Below are 18,731 nucleotides of genomic sequence, written 5' to 3'. Positions count from 1 at the left end.
TCCCATCCTCCTCCTATGATGTCATCATAAGAGGTCAGTGGATTATGTGGGGTTGATTCTTCTTCCCGCTCAGTGATAAAGTCTGACAAGTAAATAATTGGTAACTCATGTGCTGTGAAACCTTGAGAGTGATTTCCATACCTTCCAAGCCACCATGGACAACCTTGCTTTGTCAAACATCTGATCATGGGACATGGTTAGGGGGAAGTTGGCTGATGGTCAGTTTAGCCCTAATCACTCTAGTTTAGAGCTTCCAAGGGTTCCAAGCCCTCAAAGTTTGGTGGACACATTTACAACTTAATCTTTATGATGTTATTAAAAGACATTATGCAGCTTAGAGAGCTGCCATCAGGTAATCATGGCTATGCACACAACTGTGGGAAATGGACATGAAATGTTGGAGATGATTATGATGATATCAGCCTTTTCCTGCTATGGGTGGAGAGCAACTGAAACAAGTTGTCGTCACTCCTACTTTATAGTTAAGATTTCAATTGTGTTTAATTACCTGTTTCTGAAAGAGACTTTCTTGTTGCAGGTGACCTTCCTGGAAATTACCGAGACTTAGTGTGCTTTGAAAAAATCCTCTGGAGAGTGGGTCCAGGACTTACACCTGCAAACTTCCTGTTTCTTGGGTTGAGGTGAGTGTTCTTCTTCACTGACAACATGTTTGTTTATTTCTGTGAATTAATATGTAGTAATATCGAGATAATATGCATGTTATAATAAAATTTTGGATAAAATTAGAGCAATACAGTCATGGGGCGGGGCATCTTTTCTCAGCTGAGAAAAAAATGAAGTACAGATGCTCCTCTACTTGCGAAAGAGTTACGTTCTTGAGGCTTGTTTGTAAGTCCAACTTTACTCCTGTAGATACCAAACTTATTGTAAAAACTGAAAAGATGATGGATATTAAGCCCAGCTATACCCTTTAATACAGCCTTAAAATCTGGCTCACTCTTCTCCTCTTAGGTAATGTTTGTTTTATCTGGAATTTTCTTTAACGTTCTTAAGTAGAGGAGCACCTTTATAGTGGTGTTTCCTTATTATTTCACACTATTATACTTAGCAATATTATAAATCTCTGGCTAATAATAGGGACGGAAAGATAAATACTGATAGGCAAATGAGTTTATTATTATTATTTTATTTTGGGGGGGTTTATGAGGGGGGTGTAAGACGAGTGCTGTTTTTGGTGATCATTAACTTGTTTTACAGTATTAGTCCACAATAATAAGAAAATTTGGAAGAAAAAATTCGGTTATTGTTGGGGTTGAGGCAACTAGATATGTCTGATTACAGCAAATGTGTTATTGTCAATTTGTAGGTGAAAGATTTTATCCTCAATAGATGTAGGTTAACATTACACCTGGAGGCAAATGCCTAAAGAAGGAAGGATATTCCTTTTAGTTGTGTGAACAAATATTAAACAAAGTATATTATCATAAGTTTTCTTTTACAGAAAAGATGTATACTACTCCCACGAGGAAAGAACGGCTATCTTTGATTATATCGTCAAAACGAAGAGGTTCGGAGAGGTTAAAGGCACAGTGTTTGGCAGGATATGGCCGAGGCCCAGGTAATACTACACCTCTTACTGCAGTACCTGTTCCTGTTATAGCACATGAACCATCATGTTTATTAATACTCTACTTGTTTTATGCATGCATACATACAGTCAGCCCTAAACATACACGGGGGTTAGGTAAGAGAGATACCCATGAATGTTAAAAATCCGTGTACTTTTGCCTCCCCCCCCCCTAAAAAACCCCTGGCCCCCCCATGTCCTTATTTACCATGTATACCTGTGTGTAGTTCGAGTTTTTAAGACCAAATTATTTGGCAAAAAATTAGGGGTTGACCTCTAAACGGCTAATAGTTTCGTTAGGTTGAAAAATATTTACCAGGAACTACCAGTAAACAATGGAAACGACGCACCACCGGCTGTGAGTGTCGGTACAGCTGCCAGGGCAGATCTCTTACATCATAATAGCAAGCCCAAAGTAACCAAATGCATGGTATGGTATACACAGTATACTGCTAGATCTGGGGGTCACTAAATCTAAGGGGATAATTTAACTCTAATCTTAATGTCTAAGGGTCTCTGCCACCAGACCCCCTCTGGACAGCATGTAGCTCGTTAGGTAGCAGGCAGAGTGGACTAGGCATTGGGTTAGGTTTTCCATTGACCAGATCGATGAGGGTAAAGAAGGGGGAAACCATAACATGTCTTAATTGATTTATTCCTTATAAAACATACTGGTAAAAAAACATACATGAATTGGCCTTCCTCAGAAGAACAACGGAATTGTGGTTACCCAGCTGGGCCCCAGACTCTTACATTACTGGCGGGTCATCCACCCACTTATTGCATAACAATCGGTGAACGCCGTATCTCGGTCGTTCCTTCTTACAATATCCCTTAACACATCAGACTGGTCCACTGGTGTGGCTTGTAGCACCGTCGGTTATCATATATAGTAGCACCATCTCAACACACCTGTTACACTCCATACCTGCAAGTATGTGACTCCTTGTGACTTTTAGGTATACACAACGGGCACCTCGTTCGCACACCGCCCTCGGTGGGTAAAGACGAGGGCTTCACCTAGAGACATACCAGCACTATTTCTACGCCTGGTATTATAGGTCGCTCCAAGTGACGACCGCAGTTTCTCACGGTCTCCTTAGTTGTGACTATTCATGTGGAGTGGTGCGCTGGGAATCCACCGGTTCATAGTGGACTGGTATAGTGGGGAGTAATTCCCCACCTGGTGTGGCGCTCCAGGAGACAATGGCGGCCGGGCGGCAAGATACCCCAACCACGTGGCACCTGTGTTGACGGCAGAACGGGAAAGACTGAGCAATAATGCCTGACGGGCGGTTATCCCATCCCTTAACACATCCCTATCACACTTATATATCCGGCAAAGCTTTAAACTGTAGTCACTGTTATTTATCAACCTTAATTGTAGGGCGGGATATAGCCCGCTAGGACACTGACCTGTGTTGACGGCAGAACGGGAAAGACTAAGGCCGGCTTCCCGCCGCTTCTCGTCACATAGGCCTACAGTTTCCAATCCTCAATTTACATTTTTGTTTCTTATGGTTCTCCCCTGAACACTTTACGGTATATTGTCACTCATTTCTTATAAACACATATATTAATCCTAACTTATACACTAATGTCAGGTCTTGGTTTGCTAGTGCTTGGTTAAATGCCTGGGATTTTAATATCAACGGGCATCTGAGGCGGGTACATGACGCGCCTTGAAACAAAAGCCGAATGATCATGGCGGGGGTGTATCAACTTCACTTAAAAAACTGTAATGAGGGATCCTCCTCTCACACAGTGCACTATTTGAACACAGACATAAGGTTCTCTGATCACTGTACCTGTCGTGGGTATATGTCACGTGAGGCTACGAGGTGTATTAAATTCATACCGACGCATACACGATATTTCCTTTCCAGTATAGTTTCTAGATCACTGTCAACACCTCACATAGTCCTGATACATTTATCCTTTTTCCAGATCATTGTTCTCATGTATTTTCATATGATATCTGTTGGAGTTAGGTTCGCTACACGCTCACAGACGTAAATAGTAGGACCTTCAAACCCTGATCCACACTTAGTCTTACAGTACCCTAGTCCGGCTCAACTGGACTTTAACATTCATCTTATGCCTACCCTGAGTGATCCTTAATGCTATGAATACATACACGTGATATGATATAACTATACCTGGGTACAATACAACACAGGGTCTAGGAACCTTGAGTAGGTGAGTTGTCCTTTCTCAATGTTTCCCGTTTTCTGGGGTTCTACAAGCGCTGTGCATTTGAATGTTATGTAGCGTAATATGAATTAGATGGGATTTTTAGGAATGACAATGATGTGCGCAGTACAACAGGACGATGTAAAACAAAGTATTCATTTTTTAAAGTTTATTTATAGATACTGTACATAAATTTTTTTTCATTACATTTGAAACATCAATCTTTGTTAATTAAATTTGAAACAAAAGAAAATCTAATAAATATTTCATTAAAAATACATCACAAGATGAGCCACTAACTTACTCAATATATCAGAATAATAGTTGACAACATGACGACTTTTCGAAAGATTTTACCGTAATCGCATTTCGAATGGTTTTGAGTTAAAAAACTGTTGTACCGTACCGTATTACAATAATATTCTATCCTATCATTAGCCTCATAATCCCACAACTGAAAACCATTCGAAAAGTGATTACGGTAACATCTTTTGAACGAAAGAAAGCGAAAGTCATTGTTTTCGTCACAATTTTATCCCACTTTCCACTGTAATATGTATGTCATTTCAGCAAAAATATTACATTTCCATATTCTCAGAAATAAATAGTAGTTTTGTTGAAACGTAATGTACGGTATTTAATATTAAAATGCAAAAAGAGCTATAAAATCAATTAATACTGTACATCCGTAATGTACTGGCTGGCATCCCCACTCGTCCCTGCTGCCGCCAGTCACCGCACCTCCCCGCTCTATGCCTCCGCCTCCTCCACGTCTTCACTACTGTTGTATTACAATAATATTCTATCCTAATTCACTTAAATAAGTACTACGATACCATATTTCTGAATATTTTCATTAAAATCCATCAAAATCTATTTCATTGTCATCGTCTTAAGCACCAAAGAGCTCCTCCCAGTCTTCTCCTTGAACAGGGCTAGAGGGTACGTGTTTTTCGAATCGTTTTCAGTTAAAAAACTATTACATGTATTATATCAAGCACAGTATGAATAGAATATCATTGTAATATAACAGAATTTCATCCGAAAACTATTAAAAAAACGAGTAACATCTTAAGAACATCGGAAGCTTAGGTAAAGTCTTTTGTTTTCGTCATGTATTTTTATCCTAATTTACATTGAAATACATCACGTTTCAGCAACACTATTTATTTCCAAGAATATATTCATTCGGGCGCAGTTTAAGTAAAATATACGTGTGATGTAATAGTTTTTTAACTGAAAACGATTCGAAAAACACGTACCCTCTAGCCCCGTTCAAGGAGAGGACTGGGAGAAGCTGTTTGGTGCTGCAGACGATGACAAGGAAAATGATTTTGATGGATTTTAATGAAAATATTCAGAAATATGGTATCGTAGAATTTATTCAAGTCAATTAGGATAGAATATTATTGTAATACAACAGTTTTTTAACTGAAAACCATTCGAAAAGGGATTACGGTAACATCTTTTGAACGAAAGAAAGATTAAGTCATTGTTTTCGTCACGATTTTATCCAACTTTCCACTGTGATACGTACGCCATTTCAGCAAAAATATTACATTTCCGTGAATGCATTATATCAAGCACAGTATGAATAGAATACCGGTGTAACATAACATTATTTTGAGTCTTACTCTTTCCATTTACAGAGTACTGTACAAGCCCATGATAATGGCTCCTATAGGTGATAAACTTCGTTGTGTGAAGAGAAAGAATAACTCGTTGAAATTGAGTGACAAACTTGAAATAATTAAGAAACTAGAATGTGGTGTGAGCAATACTGTTCTAATGGAAACATACGACATTGGAAAACAAACAACTGCTGTACTGAATAACTATTAATTTATGGACATATTTTTATCATAAACTGTTGTGTATATTAACTGTTTTTGTTTGTTTGTTCCAGATGTGTTAACGACTAAACCCTTGAGAAATTAACAACTGGATCATGGAGACTCTGCTGCTACAAGTATGTCTTTATGTCTGTCTAACTGTCTATCTTTATCTATCTGTGCTTCTATATCTTTCTATCAGTCTTTCAATACCTGTATGTCTGTCTGTTTGGTATCTATATCATCTATCAGACTGTCTTTATATATACAAGCATCTGTCTTATCTATATCTATGCTATCAGTAAGAAAGATATTGACATTGAGTGAGGAAGGTGGATACACAAGAGGTACAGTGAATGATGGTGGGTACACAAGTGGTACAGTGAGTGAGGAAGGTGGGTACACAAGAGGTACAGTGAATGAGGATGGTGGGTACACAAGAGGTACAGTGAGTGAGGAAGGTGGGTACACAAGATGTACAGTGGAGTGGATGGCAGACTGCAGGATGTTGCTGACTGTAAGTGTTATGTATGTGCAGGTAAATATGTGTCCATGACAAGACTGAAGAAACTCAACACTGAAGATTATCCGTGGACTGTGTGGATGAGTTCTGCTGCCTGGGTGACATGATCAGTGCTGGAGGGGGTGCTGAAGGCTGCTGTGTTGTGAGTCATGGAATGGGTTCTGCTGCCTGGGTGACATGATCAGTGCTGGAGGGGGTGCTGAAGGCTGCTGTGTTGTGAGTCATGGAATGGGTTCTGCTGCCTGGGTGACATAATCAGTGCTGGATGGGGTGCTGAAGGCTGCTGTGTTATGAGTCATGGATGAGTTCTGCTGCCTGGGTGACATGATCAGTGCTGGAGGGGGTGCTGAAGGTTGCTGTGTTGTGAGTCATGGAATGGGTTCTGCTGCCTGGGTGACATGATCAGTGCTGGAGGGGGTGCTGAAGGCTGCTGTGTTGTGAGTCATGGAATGGGTTCTGCTGCCTGGGTGACATAATCAGTGCTGGATGGGGTGCTGAAGGTTGCTGTGTTATGAGTCATGGATGAGTTCTGCTGCCTGGGTGACATGATCAGTGCTGGAGGGTGCTGAAGGTTGCTGTGTTTAGTCATGGAATGGGTTCTGCTGCCTGGGTGATGGACTAGTGCTGCAGAAAGAAGGCTGCCGTGTTGTGAGTCGCGGAATACCTGCCTGCTCGGTGACATGATCAGTGCCGGAGGGTGCTGAAGGCTGCTGCGAGAGCTCGCGGAATGGGGCCTGCTGCCTGGGCGCAGGCCAGACTGTGCTGGAGGGGGTGCTGAAGGTTGCTGTGCTGGCGGAGCCCAGCGGATGAGTTCTGCTGCCTGGGTGCCCTTATCAGTGCTGGAGGGGGTGCTGAAGGTTGCTGTGTTGTGAGTCATGGATGAGTTCTGCTGCCTGGGTGACATGATCAGTGCTGGATGGGGTACTGAAGGCTGCTGTGTTGTGAGTCATGGATGAGTTCTGCTGCCTGGGTGACATGATCAGTGTTGGAGAGGGTGATGAAGGCTGCTGTGTTGTGAGTCATGGAATGGGTTCTGCTGCCTGGGTGACATGATCAGTGCTGGAGGGGGTGCTGAAGGCTGCTGTGTTGTGAGTCATGGATGAGTTCTGCTGCCTGGGTGACATGATCAGTGCTGGATGGGGTGCTGAAGGTTGCTGTGTTGTGAGTCATGGATGAGTTCTGCTGCCTGGGTGACAATGGCTGGAGGAGGTTTTGGGAATTCTTGTCTTTATTGTCAGCATGGGGACTTTCCCATCACATGAAAGTAAGAATGTATACAACTGGTGTGAGAAGTGTGGTGTTATATATCCGTGAAACATGGGCAGTTAAAGAGGATGACATATGCAGTCTTGAGTGAGCTGAAATGAGAATGGTGAGGTGGATGTGTACTGTGACGCTGAAAGATGAGAATCGCCGTTCAGAGCTAAGAGGGCGGCTGGGTATTGAGAGTATCGGCCAAGATTTACGTATAAGTAGACCGAGATCGGGAGTGTGGGGAGAATGGATGAGACCAGCTGGGTTAAGTGGTGCATGAGTCTAAATGTGGTGAGGAGGAGAGCCAGTGGTAGGTGGCCAAGAATGACATGGGGAGAGATTGTAAGAAATGATCTTAGAACCTGACAAGACAGACTGCAGGAGAATGGCTGTATGATTTGGGTGGTGATGATGATTTTGTTCTTGCATTCTATCTAAGTTTCAGGCTATCTATCTATCTATCTGTCTATCTATCTATCTATCTGTCTATCTATCTATACTACTGTACTGTATTTCTCACCATATTAAAGGCAACCACAGATATAGATATAGCATGAAAGGTTTATAGTCTCAAGAAAGTTCACCTAAACTAAACTTTCATAAAAGGAATTGCAATGTGTTCCATAACATGTACAGTACAGTTGACCCTCGCCAATGTGAAGAACGGATAAAAATAATGATAATAAATAAGAGGAAGGACAAAATACTGCATGCCATTTGACATTTTTTCACTAAAGATGTGGGAGACAGGGATGTGCTCCCCATTCTTGGGCTGACTCCTGCCGACGTAATAAAAATATATGTCTTATATGGTGGGAAATATGGTATATCTCTCTACATCTTTCTGTCCATCTGTCTACAGTATATCTGTCTTATATGTACTGTAGACAGAACTACTGTACTAACCATGATAGACAGTTGACAATGCATGTGATTAATACCTGGAATACAAATATTTGCAGGAAAATGTCCAATGTATTCAGCAACTAGACCACTTTAGTGATATAGAACCATGAAAATATTGTTTATTGTTTTTATACCAAAACACTGGTGATTGTCTCTCAGATACATCAGGAGTTGTATATCTTTAGTGGTGTCCTGGGTTCATTGCCCAGCCTGGGACAGATGTTACCCTCACTAACAAACATGGCAGGTTTTCTGCAGGTACAATACTACAGTTTCCTCCCATACTGTACAGTTTTAACAGACCAACTGCCTAAACGGCTCATTACTGGTAATTACGACGTCGCTACGTGAATCCTAATTTAATGTTGACTCGGCCATAGTGAGCTTTAACATTTATGCCACTGATGAATGAGTCTTGATCACACACAACTATAAGGTGGCCTTCTCTTGCCACTCCATCTCTCCTCTGGCCTTTATTGTGTAAAAGCCAAGAATTATTATTGTGTGAGGATGTAGTGGATCTGAGGTGACAATGATAAATATTTTGGCATTAAGTCGGTGGTGTGGTACTGTGCAGGTCTGACCCACCTGTTACAAACTACTGCAGGGAGTGAAGACCTTCCTTAAAAGGTTTAACTTGGCAGGATTCAGAAGGCCACAACACAGACGTCCTCAACGGCACTTGATGGTTTATAACGGCCATTTATTATTACTTACTTTTGACCTTGATGTGGTTCAGCCATTATCAGATGCAGGTCAGGAACACAAAGGACTGTTCCTCTATAATGCTCACTGAGTAAATGAGGATAGTTGCTTCAAGGCTCCACTGGGCAGATTGTTACCAGGTTTTATTTACAATTCTTAATTATTACATGGAATTATACATTTTCCACAATATATACTAAACTGTATACCTGTGTTGTCTATATACATGGTGAACTGTATACCTGGGTTGTCTATATTGTTTTAGCTGTGGTAAGATACCAAACTATCTCACTTGTTAACACTTGCCTGAACGAGTGTAGGTTAGTCGCTGGTACCTTTGATGCAGCTGAGTGAGATGTAGGGTCATCTCACGTCATGTCACCTTTGATGCAGCTGAGTGAGATATAGGGTCATACCTTGATATGTTGGAGTAGATATAGAATATCTCACCCTTTGATATGAGAGATATAGGGTCATCTCACGTCATGTTACCTTTGATACAGTCGTAGATAGTTTAAATTGTCACAGCTGTCCTGAGTTGTACTTGCAATTATCTTAGCTTGTAAGTTAAGCAAGACACACAGATAATGTTCTCTTCACTCGTTCCTTGGTTTAATGTAAACACACATGCTGATTTAATAGTTATATTGGGTAGTAATGTCTGTACAATTATTTGGTATTGACAGACTAATGAGCATTAGCTATTGGCTTGTAATTAGCTGATATAATTAGAGAGAGGTACAGCCCGGAGAGCTGGTCTCACTTTAGGGCATCGTGTCGGGCTGTGAACTGGGCTGAACTCTCTTGAGTCTGGTGACTGGACAGTAACCACACTTCAACAGGTCATTAACTAAACAGCCTACCACACACTGAGGGTTGAGTCTGTAGTTTAATGGGCTGTACACCCTAGGAGGTGTGACAGAAGAAATGTTTATGGGCTGTAAACCCTAGGAGGTGTGACAGATCAAATGTTTATGGGTTGTACACCCTAGGAGGTGTGACAGAACAAATGTTTATGGGCTGTACACCCTAGGAGGTGTGACAGAAGAAATGTTTATGGGCTGTACACCCTAGGAGGTGTGACATCAAATGTTTATGGGCTGTACACCCTAGGAGGTATGACAGATCAAATGTTTATGGGCTGTACACCCTAGGAGATGTGACAGAACAAATGTTTATGGGCTGTACACCCTAGGAGGTGTGACAGAACAAATGTTTATGGGCTGTGCACCCTAGGAGGTGTGACAGAACAAATGTTTATGGGCTGTACACCCTAGGAGGTGTGACAGAACAAATGTTTATGGGCTGTACACCCTAGGAGGTGTGACAGAACACATGTTTATGGGCTGTACACACTAGGAGGTGTGACAGAACACATGTTTATGGGCTGTACACCCTAGGAGGTGTGACAGAACAAATGTTTATGGGCTGTACACCCTAGGAGGTGTGACAGAACACATGTTTATGGGCTGTACACACTAGGAGGTGTGACAGAACACATGTTTACGGGCTGTACACCCTAGGAGGTGTGACAGAACAAATGTTTATGGGCTGTACACCCTAGGAGGTGTGACAGAACAAATCCTTATGTAGCTGTATGCTCAATAGTCTGGGTGATAGAATGTATATAATGAATATATGTCCTGAGCTCATATTTATATAATATTAATGTGACAGAGGCTAATACAATATACTGAACTGTATACCTATACAGTATTGTCTATATACATGGTGAACTGTATACCTGTATTAGCTATATACATGCTGAACTGTATACCTACATTGTCTATATGCAGGTTGAACCAATTGTAAGCTTATGTGATAAGTTTACATAATAATTATATATCTATCTATCTAAAGTAGTCTAGTGTATGTAAATATGTTGATCTTTTCCCTGATAATGTTGTTTCATCACAGGTGTTACTCTGTTGTAGTGTGAGGTGGAGGTCAATATTAAACTGAGGTGTTTAGCTGTGGCTCTGGAAGATTAACAATTTGTCTTATTTTAATTATAAACCACAACACCTTTATTTATCACTGTTTATCCAGGTATAATTTGGCTAAATTTATATTTTAATTTTACCAGGACTTAGAATTCCATCACAATATGATTTGAAATTAAGGAACAAAATTGTTTTTAAGGACTTTAGAATTAATGTGATTTAGTGAGACTGTTGAACCGTTCAGGTACTTTACATATATTTACCATTTAGGTTAAACTAAGCCATAAATACATTTTATTGTTCGTTTAGGAATTCTATCTCATTAGTTCGGCGTCATTTAATGTTGCCGTAAAATCTGTCGAGTGACTTGAGCGGCAATTATTCTGTTATAGTCGTGGCAGTTAATGTTGTTTTAGGAGATGTAGTTTATTGTGTAGTGATCTCCGTTTAAACAAACTATTTTTATTGTCCAAATTTGTCGCGCTGGGTTATGAAGGTGTGCGTGGTGGGAAAGGCTTTGGAATAAGGAATACTGAAGGTGAAAGAACACTTGAGTTTGGGGATGGTATGTAACATGTGTTTAAGAATAGGGCAAGTAGGCTGACCGTGTAGGCCTAAGGCAGGTGGCACAGAAACCCAGATTGGCTACATTTTGGTCAGGAAATTAGAACAGGTTGCTTGTGTGTGTGTGTGTTACTTAAAGATGGAGGGAGAGGAAGAAGGTGGATGTTCCAAGAAGGAGAGTGTGGGAATTGTGAAGGAACTGAATGTAAAAGAAGCATTTTCTTATGAGTAGAGAGGCTAGGAAGCAGCCAGTGAGGGGCAGTGTACCAAGACGCTGGGCCATAATAAAAGATGTTCCGTTGAGTGTGGTTGATGGCGGGAATGATGAAGTGGAAAGAGAGATAAAAAGAGAAAAGAAGATTGTGTGAGATGTGGAAGATGGGTGGCAACAGAGAGAAGTACAGTACCTGGAGGCTAAACTGAGATGGTTCAGGAGAGAAAGGAGGAAACTAACTGGGTTAAGAGATACACAAATGAATGTGGAGGGGAGGGGAGTTACAGGTAGGCAAAGAATGACATGAGGATAGGTTGTAAAGAAATGTCGGTGCTACTATAGTACCTGAGTATGTTTGTTGGTTGGAATGATGAGGAACAATCTGAACAGAAAACAAATGAATACAGTAATTGAACACAAAAAATTTAGGAATTGTCGAGTAATATCAAAATATTCGAAACTCGGTTAATTCGTATTTTCGGTAATTTGAGTGACGCAGTCTCTTTTGTCAAATCAATGAGAGTATAGTGCCGTTTGTGGTCCACCGAATTACTGAAAATACAAATTAACCGAGTTCCGAATATTTTGACATTATTCCACACTTTCTCAATCTTTTTGTTCAATTATTTGTTCGTTTTCTGTTCAGATTGTTCCTCATTATTCCAACCAACAAACATACTCAGTTACCATGCCTTGACTGCCACACAAAATAATCTTATTTATAATTACTGTGCAAACAAATATTTTTTAAGTGCACAAACAGTAATAATAAAGTAAATAATACAGTAATAAATAACTGTAAGACTTACTGCACATTGTGAGGTGAACTGATAATATGTGGATGATATTCAGAAAGTGTAATAGTATTGACGATCAGGTCTGGGGTCCACTGCTCTCATCAAGAAGATTAATCCCCAACCTACCTAACTCAGGAGACTTTTCCTTTGTTCTATGTATTTCTCCCTTGTTTTGTTGTGTTAGTTGGCAGAAGAGGGACCTATAGTGTGTTTTATCCCATCTGAGAAGAGATACGTAATTTGTGTATTATTGCGGGTAAAAATAAGTATATATTAAATGCGTCCTCCGAAAGCGTCAATTTGCCACCAGAGTTTAACAGTTAATTCTTGTATAATATTTCTGATAAACTTCCTACATGTTTATGTTTGATATAATTAATGTATGAATCTTTAAATAATTTAGCTAAATGTCTTTCTCGTCAGAAATGGTCATTATGAATAAACTCATTTAGAAATAGCTACATCATTACTTCAGGAGGAAATCGGACAGATTTGCAACAGCCAATCAGGTGTAACTCTTGAGGAGGGGGCGGGGCATCTCTTCTCATCTGATAAAATATGCACAATAGTCAAATCAGCTCCAAAATTTCATCTTATATTTCTCCAAAGAGGGTTTTTACTTCATTTACCAGTGTGGCCGTTACACTTATGGAATATCATCTACGATCTCACCTCTCATTATTTATTACTGTATTATTTACTTTAATATTGTAAGTACTGTACATTTTATAACTATTTATATTTGCACAATAATTATAAATATAATATTGTATATGACAGCCAAGGCAACTTTTTGAACCACTCAGATATTTCATATTCATTCCAAATTCAAATCGCTCAATTAATTTTTTGAGAAACATACGAATTAAACCGAAGTACGAATTGCAGCGATCTTATTCAATGAAAGTCCAAAAATTCATCATTTAAAATATTTAAGTCTAAACATTCATCATTTAAAATATTCCAAGTCCAAAAATTCATCGTTTAAAGTATTCTAAGTCCAAAATTTATTCTAAGTCCAAAAATTCATTGTTTAAAAATATTCTAAGTCCAAAAATGGCCAAAATTATTCCTGGGCATATTTTGAGTAATAAATTTTTGTGTGGTTTTAGAGGTAAAACATTTGTGCCATTCTTACGAGCTCCAGCTTGGCATCTGTGTATTATAAGGCATAACGGACTACCTGGACGTGGGGAGAGTAACCCACTGGGCCCCTACTGAGTTACTCTTCCCACGGCCAGGTATTCCATTATGCTTGTATTTTTTTATATTATTGGTGAATGATAATTTGAAGGCCTTCCTCCGGAGACGCTTCCGATTATCTTTTACCAAATTTTTTCAACGTTAGTCCTGGCAATGGCAAACTCAAAAAACACTTAAGGGTAAAAAAAGGGAAATTTTTTTGCTCAAATTTTGCAATTTTTAGCCATTTTTTCATAAAAAAAATGCCAATTTTTTCATATTTTTAGCTATTTTTTCATATTTTTAGCTATTTTTTCATATTTTTAGCTATTTTTTCAGGTTTTTAGGTTATTTTAGTTATTTTTTTTATTTTATATATTTTATTTATATATTTTTATTTATATATTTTATTTATATATATTTTTTAATATATATTTTATTTTATATTTTTTTATTTAATTATATTTTATTTATTTATATTTTTTTTATTTATATATTGTATTTATATATATTTTTTTATATTTTATATTTTTTTATTTATATATACAGTATATATATATATATATTATTTATATATTGTTTATTTTTCAAGTTTATATATATTTTTCATTTGTATATTATATTTGTATATTATGAATTAAGATATTTTTTCAAGTATTACATTAAATTATTTTGCTTCAAAATCTGAAGCTGAACTTAGTCAATTTTCTGTAAAAATTGAAAATATTGTAAATGCTGGAAAAGGTTAATAAAGACGTAATGACATTTAGACATTTATTAATGGAAACTTAATGGCTCTATAAATTTGCAGGCCAGGGCAGCAAGCACAGAGCAGTCCAGGGGAGCGGTAGTCCAGGGCAGCAGCATGCACAGAGCAGAGCCGTTAGGGGGCAGGGAAAAAACACTTTTATTTGAGTTGCAGGCTGCACTTTTCAGGCAGAGAGAAAACGTATTTTTGGCCAAAAATCCTTTAAGGCTTTAGACTTACAATTTTCGTCATTTCGGCCAAAAAATGGATTTTGTTCAAAATTTCAGTATAGGTACTCCTGAATGTGCTGCTTAAGGATCTGTTAACCAAAATTTGATATCTTGATTATAACTTGTTCAAATGGCTTTTAGAAAATGTTCAAATGATTTTTTAGAATATTTTAATTACTTTTTGTAATGCTAATTACTTCCGCCACTTATGGGTTTTGGAGGTCATTTCAAAGCCAGGTATTATTCTGGACGCATTTCTAAATAGTTAGGCACATTAAATTTTAGTTCAGAGAGAAAAGTATTTTTGGCCAAAAATCCTCAAGGCTTTTTTAGACCAAATTTTTTTGTCATTTCGGCCAAAAATGGATTTTGTCTCAAAATTTGGTATGAAAATTCTGAATGTGCTGGGTTACGATCTGTTACAACGTGTAAAATTTGATATCTTGATTATAACTTGTTCAAATGGCTTTTAGGAAATGTTTTTTAGAATATTTTAATTACTTTTGCAATGCTAATTACTCGCCACTTATGGGTTTTTGAGGTCATTTCTTGGTGCTTGTGTATTATTCTGGATGTACTTAAATAGTTAGGCACATTAAATTTTAGTTCAGAGAGAAAAATTATTTTTGGCCAAAAATCCTTTAAGGCTTTAGACTTACAATTTTTGTCATTTTGGCCAAAAAATGGATTTTCAAAATTTCAGTATAGGTACTCCTGAATGTGCTGCTTAAGGATCTGTTAACCAAAATTTGATATCTTGATTATAACTTGTTCAAATGGCTTTTAGAAAATGTTCAAATGGTTTTTAGAATATTTTAATTACTTTTGCAATGCTAATTACTCACCACTTATGGGTTTTCGAGGTCATTTCTTGGTGCTTGTGTATTATTCTGGATGTACTTAAATAGTTAGGCACATTAAATTTTAGTTCAGAGAGAAAACGTATTTTTGGCCAAAAATCCTTTAAGGCTTTAGACTTACAAATTTTGTCATTTCGGCCCAAAAATGGATTTTGTTCAAAATTTCAGTATAGGTACTCCTGAATGTGCTGCTTAAGGATCTGTTAACTAAAATTTGATATCTTGATTATAACTTGTTCAAATGGCTTTTAGAAATGTTCAAATGATTTTTAGAATATTTTAATTACTTTTGCAATGCTAATTACTCGCCACTTATGGGTTTTCGAGGTCATTTCTTGGTGCTTGTGTATTATTCTGGATGTACTTAAATAGTTAGGCACATTAAATTTTAGTTCAGAGAGAAAACGTATTTTTGGCCAAAAATCCTTTAAGGCTTTAGACTTACAAATTTTGTCATTTTGGCCCAAAAATGGATTTTGTTCAAAATTTCAGTATAGGTACTCCTGAATGTGCTGCTTAAGGATCTGCTAACTAAAATTTGATATCTTGATTATAACTTGTTCAAATGGCTTTTAGAAAATGTTCAAATGATTTTTAGAATATTTTAATTACTTTTGCAATGCTAATACTCGCCACTTATGGGTTTTCGAGGTCATTTCTTGGTGCTTTGTGTATTATTCTGGATGTACTTAAATAGTTAGGCACATTAAATTTTAGTTCAGAGAGAAAAGTATTTTGGCCAAAAAACCTTTTAAGGCTTTAGACTTACAATTTTTGCCGCCTTCGGCCAAAAATGGATTTTGTTCAAAATCAGTATTGGTACCCTGAATGTGTTGCTTACGATCTGTTAACCAAAATTTGACATATCTTGATTATAACTTGTCTTGGGTGCCGGCTTTTAGAAATGTCAACGATTTTAGAATATTTTTAATTACTTTTGGCAATGCTAATTACTCGCCATCATGGCTTTTCGAGGTCATTTCTTGCGTTTCAGTATTATTCTGGATGTACTTAAATAGTTAGGCACATTAAATTTTGGTTCAGAGAGAAAACGTATTTTTGGCCAAAAATCCTTTAAGGCTTTAGACTTACAATTTTCGTCATTTTCGGCCAAAAAATGGATTTTGTTCAAATTTTCAGTATAGGTACTCCTGAAAGTGCTGCATAAGGATCTGTTAACCAAAATTTGATATCTTGATTATAACTTGTTCAAATGGCTTTTAGAAAATGTTCAAATGATTTTTAGAATATTTTAATTACTTTTGCAATGCTAATTACTCGCCACTTATGGGTTTTCGAGGTCATTTCTTGGTGCTTGTGTATTATTCTGGATGTACTTAAATAGTTAGGCACATTAAATTTTAGTTCAGAGAGAAAAAGTATTTTTGGCCAAAAATCCTATAAGGCTTTAGACTTACAATTTTCTTCATTTCGGCCAAAAAATGGATTTTGTTCCAAATTTCAGTATAGGTACCAGGGCTGTGGAGTCGAAGACAAAACCTTCGACTCCGACTCCTCAAATTTTTATGCTTCCGACTCCGACTCCGACTCCTTGGCCTATTTGTAACAACTATTTCTACCATCCTAATTGTAATTTGTATGTTGTAACCTGCATAGGTAAAAAGTAAAACACCGTGGCTATACTGCTACAGCTTTATTAATGATCTGGACGATATTTAAGAACTACAAAAAGATGATAGGCTTGACTTTCAAAGTTTCAATCAAAAGAAAAATAAATTTATTAAGAATTCAAGATATTAACTAGAAAACACCATTAACATGTATATCTAAAAATTCGATCTCAGCATATGAATTTTGTTTAAGCTCATAATCTGATGTGGATCTAAATGATGATCCTACAATTCCTTTTAAAGTAAAGTTATATATTTATGTACATTAAAGAAATGAATACCTTATTAAGGAAAATGGATAAACCTTACATGATTAAGTAATTAAATTAAATTTGCCTTAATCTCACCAGAAACAGGTTGTAGCTAATTGTTTTGTAGCTGAGAGCCTCTGTGCAGTTTTCAACTAAACAAAATTTGATATAATTCAAAATTTCAAATGGTAAAGAAGAGACTATCGTCCAAAATTATAGTGCTATACTGTGCCTGCTACAATAAATTCATAATAATGCTTATAAAATGGAAATAAATTCTTTTAATAATTTAAGAAAATTAGTGGGATCAGTGGAATCACTGCAATGAATATGCCTGAGTTCATATATTTGTTCTTAGGAACAGAATAGCTTCAGTCGGAGTCGGAGTCTGGACAATTTTACCGACTCAGACTCCACAAGCCGAAATTTCCTCTGACTCCTCGACTCCGACTCCGACTCCACAGCCCTGATAGGTACTCCTGAATGTGCTGCTTAAGGATCTGTTAACCAAAATTTGATATCTTGATTATAACTTGTTCAAATGACTTTTAGAAAATGTTCAAATGATTTTTAGAATATTTTAATTACTTTTGCAATGCTAATTACTCGCCACTTATGGGTTTTCGAGGTCATTTCTTGGTGCTTGTTTATTATTTTGGATGTACTTAAATAGTTAGGCACATTAATTTTTAGTTCAGAGAGAAAGAGTATTTTTGGCCAAAAATCCTTTAAGGCTATAGACTTACAATTGTTGTCATTTTCGGCCAAAAAATGGATTTTGTTCAAAATTTCAGTATAGGTACTCCTGAATGTGCTGCTTAAGGATCTGTTAACCAAAATTTGATATCTTGATTATAACTTGTTCAAATGGCTTTTAGAAAATGTTCAAATGATTTTTTAGAATATTTTAATTACTCTTGCAATGCTAATTACTCGCCACTTATGGGTTTTCGAGGTCATTTCTTGGTGCTTGTGTATTATTCTGGATGTACTTAAAAAGTTAGGCACATTAAATTTTAGTTCAGAGAGAAACGGTATTTTTGGCCAAAAATCCTCTAAGGCATAAGACTTACAATTTTTTTCATTTCGGCCAAAAAATGGATTTTGTTCAAAATTTCAGTATAGGTACTCCTGAATGTGCTGCTTAAGCATCTGTTAACCAAAATTTGATATCTTGATTATAACTTGTTCAAATGGCTTTTACAAAATGTTCAAATGATTTTTAGAATATTTTAATTACTTTTGCAATGCTAATTACTCGCCACTTATGGGCTTTCGAGGTCATTTCTTGGTGCTTGTGTATTATTCTG

General features: G+C 37.4%; 1 long non-coding RNA gene across 1 annotated transcript; it reads left to right on the top strand.

Annotated features, from left to right (window-relative positions):
* The first annotated feature begins 1,533 nt into the window (after nt 1–1,533).
* On the top strand, nt 1,534–14,553 carry LOC121875478. The gene is made up of 3 exons (XR_006090612.1): nt 1,534–1,579; nt 5,688–5,750; nt 14,513–14,553. It is a non-coding gene; the product is annotated as an uncharacterized LOC121875478 (long non-coding RNA).
* The last annotated feature ends 4,178 nt before the right edge of the window (nt 14,554–18,731 follow it).

This window comes from Homarus americanus, unplaced genomic scaffold (genome assembly GCF_018991925.1).
Source record: "Homarus americanus isolate GMGI-L3 unplaced genomic scaffold, GMGI_Hamer_2.0 scaffold6966, whole genome shotgun sequence".
Taxonomy (NCBI): domain Eukaryota; kingdom Metazoa; phylum Arthropoda; class Malacostraca; order Decapoda; family Nephropidae; genus Homarus; species Homarus americanus.
The sequence above is the reverse complement of the archived record's forward strand: the minus strand, read 5'-3'. Positions and strand labels throughout refer to the sequence as shown.